At 50.5% G+C, this 7,982-nt stretch overlaps 1 non-coding gene across 1 annotated transcript; it reads right to left on the bottom strand.

Annotated features, from left to right (window-relative positions):
* Nucleotides 1-6,342: 6,342 nt before the first annotated feature.
* LOC139083718 (U6 spliceosomal RNA) lies at nt 6,343-6,451 on the bottom strand. The gene has a single exon (XR_011540626.1). It is a non-coding gene; the product is annotated as a U6 spliceosomal RNA (small nuclear RNA).
* Between the last annotated feature and the right edge of the window lie 1,531 nt (nt 6,452-7,982).

The following is a 7,982-nucleotide window of genomic DNA, read 5'->3' as shown; positions in this document are numbered from 1 at the left end:
ATAAAGACTTTCCCGGAATCCAGAGTCACGGCTCCACGTGGCTCTGTATCTCGTGTGTTGCAGTACCATGTGGGGTTTCAGAATCGCGACTGCGTCTCCACACTGTTCCTGGTGTCACCAGGATTCGCTTGACTGCTGAGTTAGATGCTGTGGTCATGAAGATGGCTCTGCTGTATTTGAAGATAGTTGCATGAGGTAAATAACTTGTATTGGCCAGCCTGGTGGCCTAGTGGTTAAGTTCACGCACTCCGCTTCAACAGCCCGGGGTTCACAGGTTCAGATCATGGGCACAGACCTAGCACCACTCCTCAAGTCATGCTGTGGTGGCATCCCACATAAAGTAGAGGAAGATTGGCACAGATGTTAGCTCAGCAACAATCTTCCTCAAACAAAAAGAGGAAGATTGGCAACAGGGGTTAGCTCAGGGCCAATCTTCCTCACAAGAAAAAATAATAACTTATGGCTAAGTGCACTTCCTCTGTAGGTGGCGAAAATGTGAATCAGGGGTTGTGTTCTCATGTCGACATGTGAGTCAACATATGAACGGAGAGTGTTCTGGGGCAACAGTGAGCCATGGCCTGTTCTGTATCATCTTCTACTTTCTTGTTAGATTGTAGAAATAGATCTTCAAATGGGGAAATTTTGTCGTCCTGATAATTATTTTCCATTCGGATTATTTTATTAAGTATGGCTCTAAGAGTGGAGAATTGCCTTTATTAGTTACAACTGATGGACAGTATAGATTTGTGGCATATTTCTTTGTTTGGTAATGAGGTCTCGGCAATGACTGGGTGGATTTCTCTCATCTTTAGAACAATGCTCTTACGAGCACATCTCTAGCTTTCTGTTCTGATGATACTGGCTTTAAACCTATGAAATCTTTAAGGACATTATCACACCTTGCGGGATGTACACTGGACTTGCAGGTGACTATAATTTCCTTCTGTCTGACCTGCAGGATAAATAAAACTGGAGAGAAAATGTGCAGACAGATGGCCCCCCAGACCCCGGACTGGACATGATGCTCCAGCTTCTCGGGGTTCAGCCAGAACTTGCCAACAGGTGGCCTGCGAGCCAGCTGCAGGTGAGCCGAGGTGTCGCCACCCTCCATCCTCCAGTCACTGAGGCTCACAGGCACCTAGGCTGTGAGGCAGTTACCTCCTGGGGCGTCCTCATCCTGATCTCCACACCGGCAGTGTTAGGATTACCTGCAGAGGCTGTGACGGGAGGGCTGGGTCCTGATGCCTCTCCCTCCCTCCTTCCCTCTCTCTCTTACATGCACACACCACTATTTATCATCTGTTTCTGTGAGCACAAGGTAAGCATTCTAAAGTGCATCTTTTCATGTCGATTCCCACTAAATGTGAATTCTCCATTATCTGGGTGGGACATGAGGCAGTCTTGGAGCAAACAGAAGTTTGACGTGCTGGTGCTGATATAAGGGGATTACACCCCACAATCCTTTGCCCCCGTCAGCAAGAACTGAAGCTCCTGTCACGTTTCTGCACAAAAGGAACCCATGGTTGGAGGACGTCAGCGACCAAGATCTCACAGGCGGAATCAGGGCCGAGCAGAGAGCGCCACCCACAGAACAACCTTCTGCCTGAGCACACACGGCAGAAGATTCCAGAAGCCATGGCACCGGAGCAACGCAGCAATCGGCCGTCCTGGAGGCCAACACGTCCTGGTCGTGTCAACAGCCATCATGGGAACAGTTCTCACAGTGACGCCGACCCCGGAGGTCCTGACACGGGGGTGACTCGCCATCTCCAAGTTACACTGAGATTCTTACTCAGAAGTCACGCAGGACATGTGGTGACCAGGGGTGACCATGGCTCTGTGATGGACATGTCCCACACTGAACGCCGGGCCAAGAGGTGCTGTGCCTCCATGCGCAGCAGACAACATGGAGATACCACTGGCACTCGGCTGAGGCCGGTGTCCACGCTGGTGTTGGGTCTGGGCACCTTAAGGCCAGGAGGTGACCGGGACCAGTGAGGAGATCCAGCCCTGCTCAGGGACCAGGGGGGCCGGGGCCCCGCACACAGCCTGGCGCCAGACACCTGCATTCCCAGGACTCCGAAGACATCCGAAGTCCTGTGCTATGCCACACATCAGCCCCCTACTCCAGCCCAGCCCCTGCCTCCATCTGCAGCCAGGGACGCACAGTCCACTCCCCCGGCAAAGTCCAGGCCAGCCCTGCACCGGGGCCACCCCTCCCGCCTCCCAAGGCCACCCCACATCTTCAGATTTCCCTCTAAAGGGATTCTGCCCGTTGGCATCAGGCGACTCTGCCTGTTGGCATCAGGCCTGCGTTTCTCTCCTCTTAGCGGGAAGAACGGTAACGCTCCGGCCTCGACCTCCCCTCCGACACCTGCCCTGCCCTCTCCGCCTCCTACAGCACAGCTCCGTGCAGACCACCTCTCAGTCCTCTCAGCTCCTTCCCCCGACCTCTCCCCTACACCGCCCCGTCCCCAGGTCACCGCCAGCTCCTTCCAGGACCCATCGTCTGTCCACAGCTGCTTCCCTGCCGGCACTCGCTCCTCCTCTGCGTGGCCTTGAGCATGGCCACCCCTCCCTCCCCCAACACCTTCACGGAAACTTCTCCGCCTCTGTGTCTCCCTGACCCCTGACCCTGCAGGGCCCTCTCGGTACATCCCTCCCCAGGACCCCATCCAGGCCCAATACTGTAAAGACCCTCAGTTTGCTGACACCTCCACATGGCTTTGTCCAGCCCGGCCTCTCCCCAGAGCCCCAGACATATTTATTCACTTATTCGTCTTTTCTGCCTGTGTGTTATATAAGTCAGGATTCTCCAGAGAAACAGAACTCACAGTGTGTGTGTATATACAGGGTTCATTAGAGGCATTTGGTATTTTATACATGGTATTTATCTATCATGTATACATAATGCATTTCAAGGAATTGGCTCGCATGATTGTGGGGTCTGCAAGTCTGAAATCCATAGGGCGGGTCCACAGGCTAGAAGCTCAGGTGGGTTATCCATGTTGCGGTTGAAGTAGAATTTCTTCTCTGGGAGCCTAGCTTTTCTTCTTAAGGTCTTCAACTGATTGCATGAGGCCCACCCCGTCGTAGAGGGTGATCGCCTTCACTCAGCGTCAGCTGGTCGTAGACAAGAACTGTGTCTACAAAACCCAGGTTGGTGTTTGACTGAATCACTGGGGACAAGGGTCTGGCCAAGTTGACACCTAGACTGACCATCACACACGTCTAACAGCCACTTTGAACTTAGCATTTCCATACTGAGCTTTCTACAGCCCCTTCAACCTGCTCACTCCACATTCTCCTCCATCTTAGGGAAGGGCAAGTCCTTCCTTCCATTTGCCCAGATCAAAACCCTGATTGCTCGCTTTCTGTCATGTCCAGCATTTGCTCCTGTCACCTCCAGCCTCTGCAAGTAACCACAGTCCCACTGCTTCCTGCTGCCACATCACCATCACTGCTCCCAGCCCCTCAGCCAGCTCGATCCCTGGAATTCTTCCCTGACCTTTCCTCTCTTCTCACCTTGATGGCCTCAAGCTATTTTTAAAACAGCTGCAGAGGGATCCTGTTCACTGTGAGTCAGATCCTGGCGTTCCACCATGGAAACCCTACGGAACCTCCCTCAGCTCACGCAGCCAGAAACCCCATGGTCCAGAGCCCCAGCACCCACGCCCCCCGGGGCGTTTAGGCTGCTCCTTCTGTAAAAATGAAGAGTGTGCTTGAGATGATAAAACAAAGAAACTCTCTGCTGGATTCTACAACGAGCACTGGCCCAAAAGCCCGTTCGGCGACACTGAGCAGATGGGCGGCCAGCGGAGAACCTGATGCTTCTCTGGGGCCCACGTGGAAACGCAGGCGGGCAGGTCTGGAGCTGAAGGGGAACCCTGTAGACGCTGCGTTCCAATTCCCTCAGGCCTCCCTCCCTTGCTGCAGGGACCATGGAGGCGAGGCTGGAGGAGGAGCAGGAGGACCAGCGGGCACCTGTCGCAGCACAGAGGACCGGGACACGATGATTTGTTGAGAGACGCACTGATCTCAGGGCTGAACATTGCAGGAGCATCTGCTCCCAGGACGAGGGAAAGAGCGGGTGGTAAGAGAGGCTCCTGCACAAGACAGTAACCTGAACTGCAGACTGCTCCAGCTCACCCACCATCTCCTCACCTGAAGCTTCCATGAATGACTGGCCCCATTCGGCAACAAGACAGGAGCTGGCATAGACTTCTGCACAGGTTATTCGGGAAGGTCACTAGGAAGAGAAAACCAGATCGAGGGGAGAGGCTGTGGGGTCCTCCCTGGCATCTGACACACTGGGCATTGGAATTCCTCCTCTCCTGGTCCAGCACGGCATCCTCCGGTCCTCTCTCATTTCTCCGACCACGTGCGGTGTCTTTGCTCCCCCACAATAGACGACCTGGGCATCCACAGTCCTCCCCATGCTCTCTGCAGTTTCAGCCAAGCCCGCTCTTCCGCCTTTCTTCTGCTGCACTCTGGTTTGAATGGTTTGGATCTTGTTCTTCATGCTTTTAGGCTACATCAAATCCACTTTTGAGTAAAGTAAATAAATGACAAATATCTGTCTGCACACCTCCATAAACTACGTAAGCAAAAATCTCAGGGAGCCTTTTCTGTGATGACTCCGCGTCTCGGTTTCCCATCCTGAGTCGGCTCTCCTGGACCTGGAGCCACTGGACCTGGACCCGAGAACATCTCCAGCCCGTTGCCCTGCGCGTGCCTAGAGGCCAACTGCCTCCTCTCATCTGCTCCAAAAGCCGTTCTTTTCACAGCGCTTCCTCTCACCGCAGTGGACGCCAATCCCCTGGACACGGTCAAAACCTCAAGGGCTCCTGTAAATCTATCACTAAACATCTATTGTTCGCCTGGAAGTATTTCTAACGCAAGTTGTATATTTTAGACTTTACACAGAAATGTGCCCAACTCACAAGTGCTCAGGGTTACGATTTTCCATAAAATGAGCACGCCCATGTGACCGGTACTCAGAACAGAACGGCACCCCAGACGCATCCTCACGCCCCCACCAGACAGCCAACGCTGTTCTGACATCTCACTTAATGCCTTCATTACGTAGGTTTTTGTCTGGCTTCTCTCAGTCCCATTGTCTGTGAGACTCCACCATGATGCTGGGTTCCTCTGTTTACCCTCATTGCATCGTGCGGAATCTGTGATCTCTCATCCTGTTGATGGACATTTGTGTCCAGGTTGGTGCTGGTCTGATGAGTGTTGCTACGAATGTCCTCGTCTGTGCCTTTTGGTGAGCACAGATGTGTACCTCCGCTGGGTGTGCCCGGAGGAAGGGAACTGCTGACTCCAAGGGGGTGTGCAGGTTTACTCTAGGAGACAGCACTGGACGCCCCTCCGCATGCTCCCCCAGGAGCGAATGAGAGCTCCAGTAGTCCCACGTCCTCACCAACACTTGGGATTGTCTGGCTTATTTATCCCAGCCATCTTAGTGTCAAAAACTGAGAGGAGTCTGAGTTTTCACCCTTCTTGCAAGATAACAACTTAGCCTGCACATCTTTGTGGATATTCCTAGAAGACACAAGATTCCTGAGTCAGAGACAAAGGACAATTCATTGCTCACAGCAATAGCAGTGGCCAGAATATCAGAGATTTCTTGAAGCAGGTCCCTGAGTCTGGCTTCCACAGGGAGATGAGAAGAAGGCAGGCGACTCCTGACACACATAGGGTTACGTTACAGGAGACTAACCCTGAGTCAGGGAACCCAAATCTTTTTTAATGGGCAGTAAGCTGCTTTCCCTTTGCTCCCAGGGGAGACACTCTCTTTATCAGACTGGGCATTAAACAGGGCTTCCCTGGGTTCTCAGGGACACTGTCTCTATGTTCCAAGGCAGCTCAGTAGGAAACGTGCTGGTACAGACAGTCTGGAAAAATGTGCAGAAACAAGGGGGACCATGAGGACTGACACCCACACCTAGTGGGTGTCTGACTAAGGAGACAGAGCATCTTTTCATGTAGTTATTGGCTGTTTGGATATCCTTCATTGTAGAGCCCCTGTTGAAGGCTTTTGTCCTTGTTTCTAGATTGTCTTCTTTTTTATTCAATTTGTAGAAATTCTTCTTTTTTTTTTTGAGGAAGATTAGCCCTGCGCTAACATCTGCTGCCAATCCTCCTCTTTTGGCTAAGGAAGACTGGCCCTGGGCTAACATCTGTGCCCATCTTCCTCTACTTTGTATGTGGGACGCCTACCACAGCATGGCGTGCCAAGCAGTGCCATGTCAGCACCTGGGATCCGAACTGGCGAACCCTGGACCGCCGAAGCAGAACGTGCGCGCTTAACCACTGCACCACCGGGCCAGCCCCTAAAATATGAAACACTTCACGAATTTGCATGTCATCCTTGCACAGGGGCCATGCTAATGTTCTCTGTATCCTTCCAACTTTTTAGTATATGTGCTGCTGAAGCGAGCACATAGAACTTCTTTATATAGTCTATATGCAAGTCCTTTGTTCTTATACAAAATTACACTCATTGCCCTGTCCCAACCCCCAACCTAAGATGTTAGAATTGAAAGGTAAGTACTGGTGACAGTGATGACGATGAAGATGATGATGATAGTGATGATGGTATTGATGATGGTGGTGACAACGATGATGATGACTCGATGGTGACGGTGATGACAATGGTGATGGTGATGACAATGGTGATGGTGATGATAATGGTGATGGTGATGATGGTGATGATGGTATTGGTGGTGGTGACAACGATGATTCGATGGTGATAGTACTGATGACGATGATGGCGATTGACGATGATGGTGCCAGTGCTGATGGTGGTGATGGAAGAATGTAGTCAGTTAAGTGGACACTGACGTGCTGTTTTGGATCCTGTTCAAATTCCTGAATACATCTATCTTGCTCTTTGTGTAAAACTTTTTGGAACAAAACTTGGATGATTAATATGCTTATCAGTTGGAATGAAGATATTAAAATTGATGTAGAATTTTAGAGGGAAGTTCAATTAATTTTCCATTGCAAATACGAACAAGATTATTGGATAGATTACTTATTACGTTCAGCAGTAGACACTGAGATAATTAATTTGTTTTTATTGCAAATCAGAATTAAATTAGTAAATGAATTGCCTTTTCAGGGTCTAGAGCTCAGTGTGGTGTATCTAGCTTGGGGAAAATGAAACATTGCAGAAAAGAGTAATATTACTGAGTGAACTGCTTTCACTTTCTGGTTGAAATAAAATAATTGTCAGTTTAGTTAGCCTTTGTTTCAAAGGGAGGAGAATCCTGCACGTCTGAAGCTGCTTCTAATCTTAAAAAGCGTTATGGGAGTCAGCCCAGTGGTACAGCGGTTAAGTTCACATGTTCTGTTTCGGTGGCCTGGGGTTTGCCAGTTTGGATCCCAGGTGCAGACATGGCACCGCTTGGCAAGCCATGCTGGGGTAGGCGTCCCACACATAAAGTAGAGGAAGATGGGCACAGATGTTAGCTCAGGGCCAGTCTTCCTCAGCCAAAAGAGAAGGATGGGCAGCAGATGTTAGCTCAGGGCTGATCTTGCAAAAAAAGGGAAAAAAAAAAACAGGGGCCAGCCCAGTTGCATAGTGGTTAGGTTCGAGCACTCCGCTTTGGCAGCCTGGGGTTGGTGGGTTCGGATCCCGGGTGCAGACCTACACACCACTCATCAAGCCATGCTGCGGCAGCATCCCACATACAAAGTAGAGGAAGATTGACACAGATCTTAGCTCAGTGACAATCTTCCTCACCAAAAACAAACAAACAAACAAAAACACAGGCTCCAACCCCCACCCATGCAATCTGTTTTTCTCCCAAGTTTTTTATTTTCAAAATTTTCAGTCTTATAGAAAATTTGAAAGAATAGTACAGCACCCACCTTTTATTCACTCATGGTTAAAATTTTGACACATTTGCCTGAGTGGGTGTGTATTGGTTGTGTTTGGGAAACCATTTGAATATAAGTTGCAGATACCC

The sequence above is a fragment of the Equus przewalskii genome, chromosome 5, assembly GCF_037783145.1.
Source record: "Equus przewalskii isolate Varuska chromosome 5, EquPr2, whole genome shotgun sequence".
Taxonomy (NCBI): Eukaryota; Metazoa; Chordata; class Mammalia; order Perissodactyla; family Equidae; genus Equus; species Equus przewalskii.
This window is presented reverse-complemented; position numbering and strand designations above follow the sequence as displayed.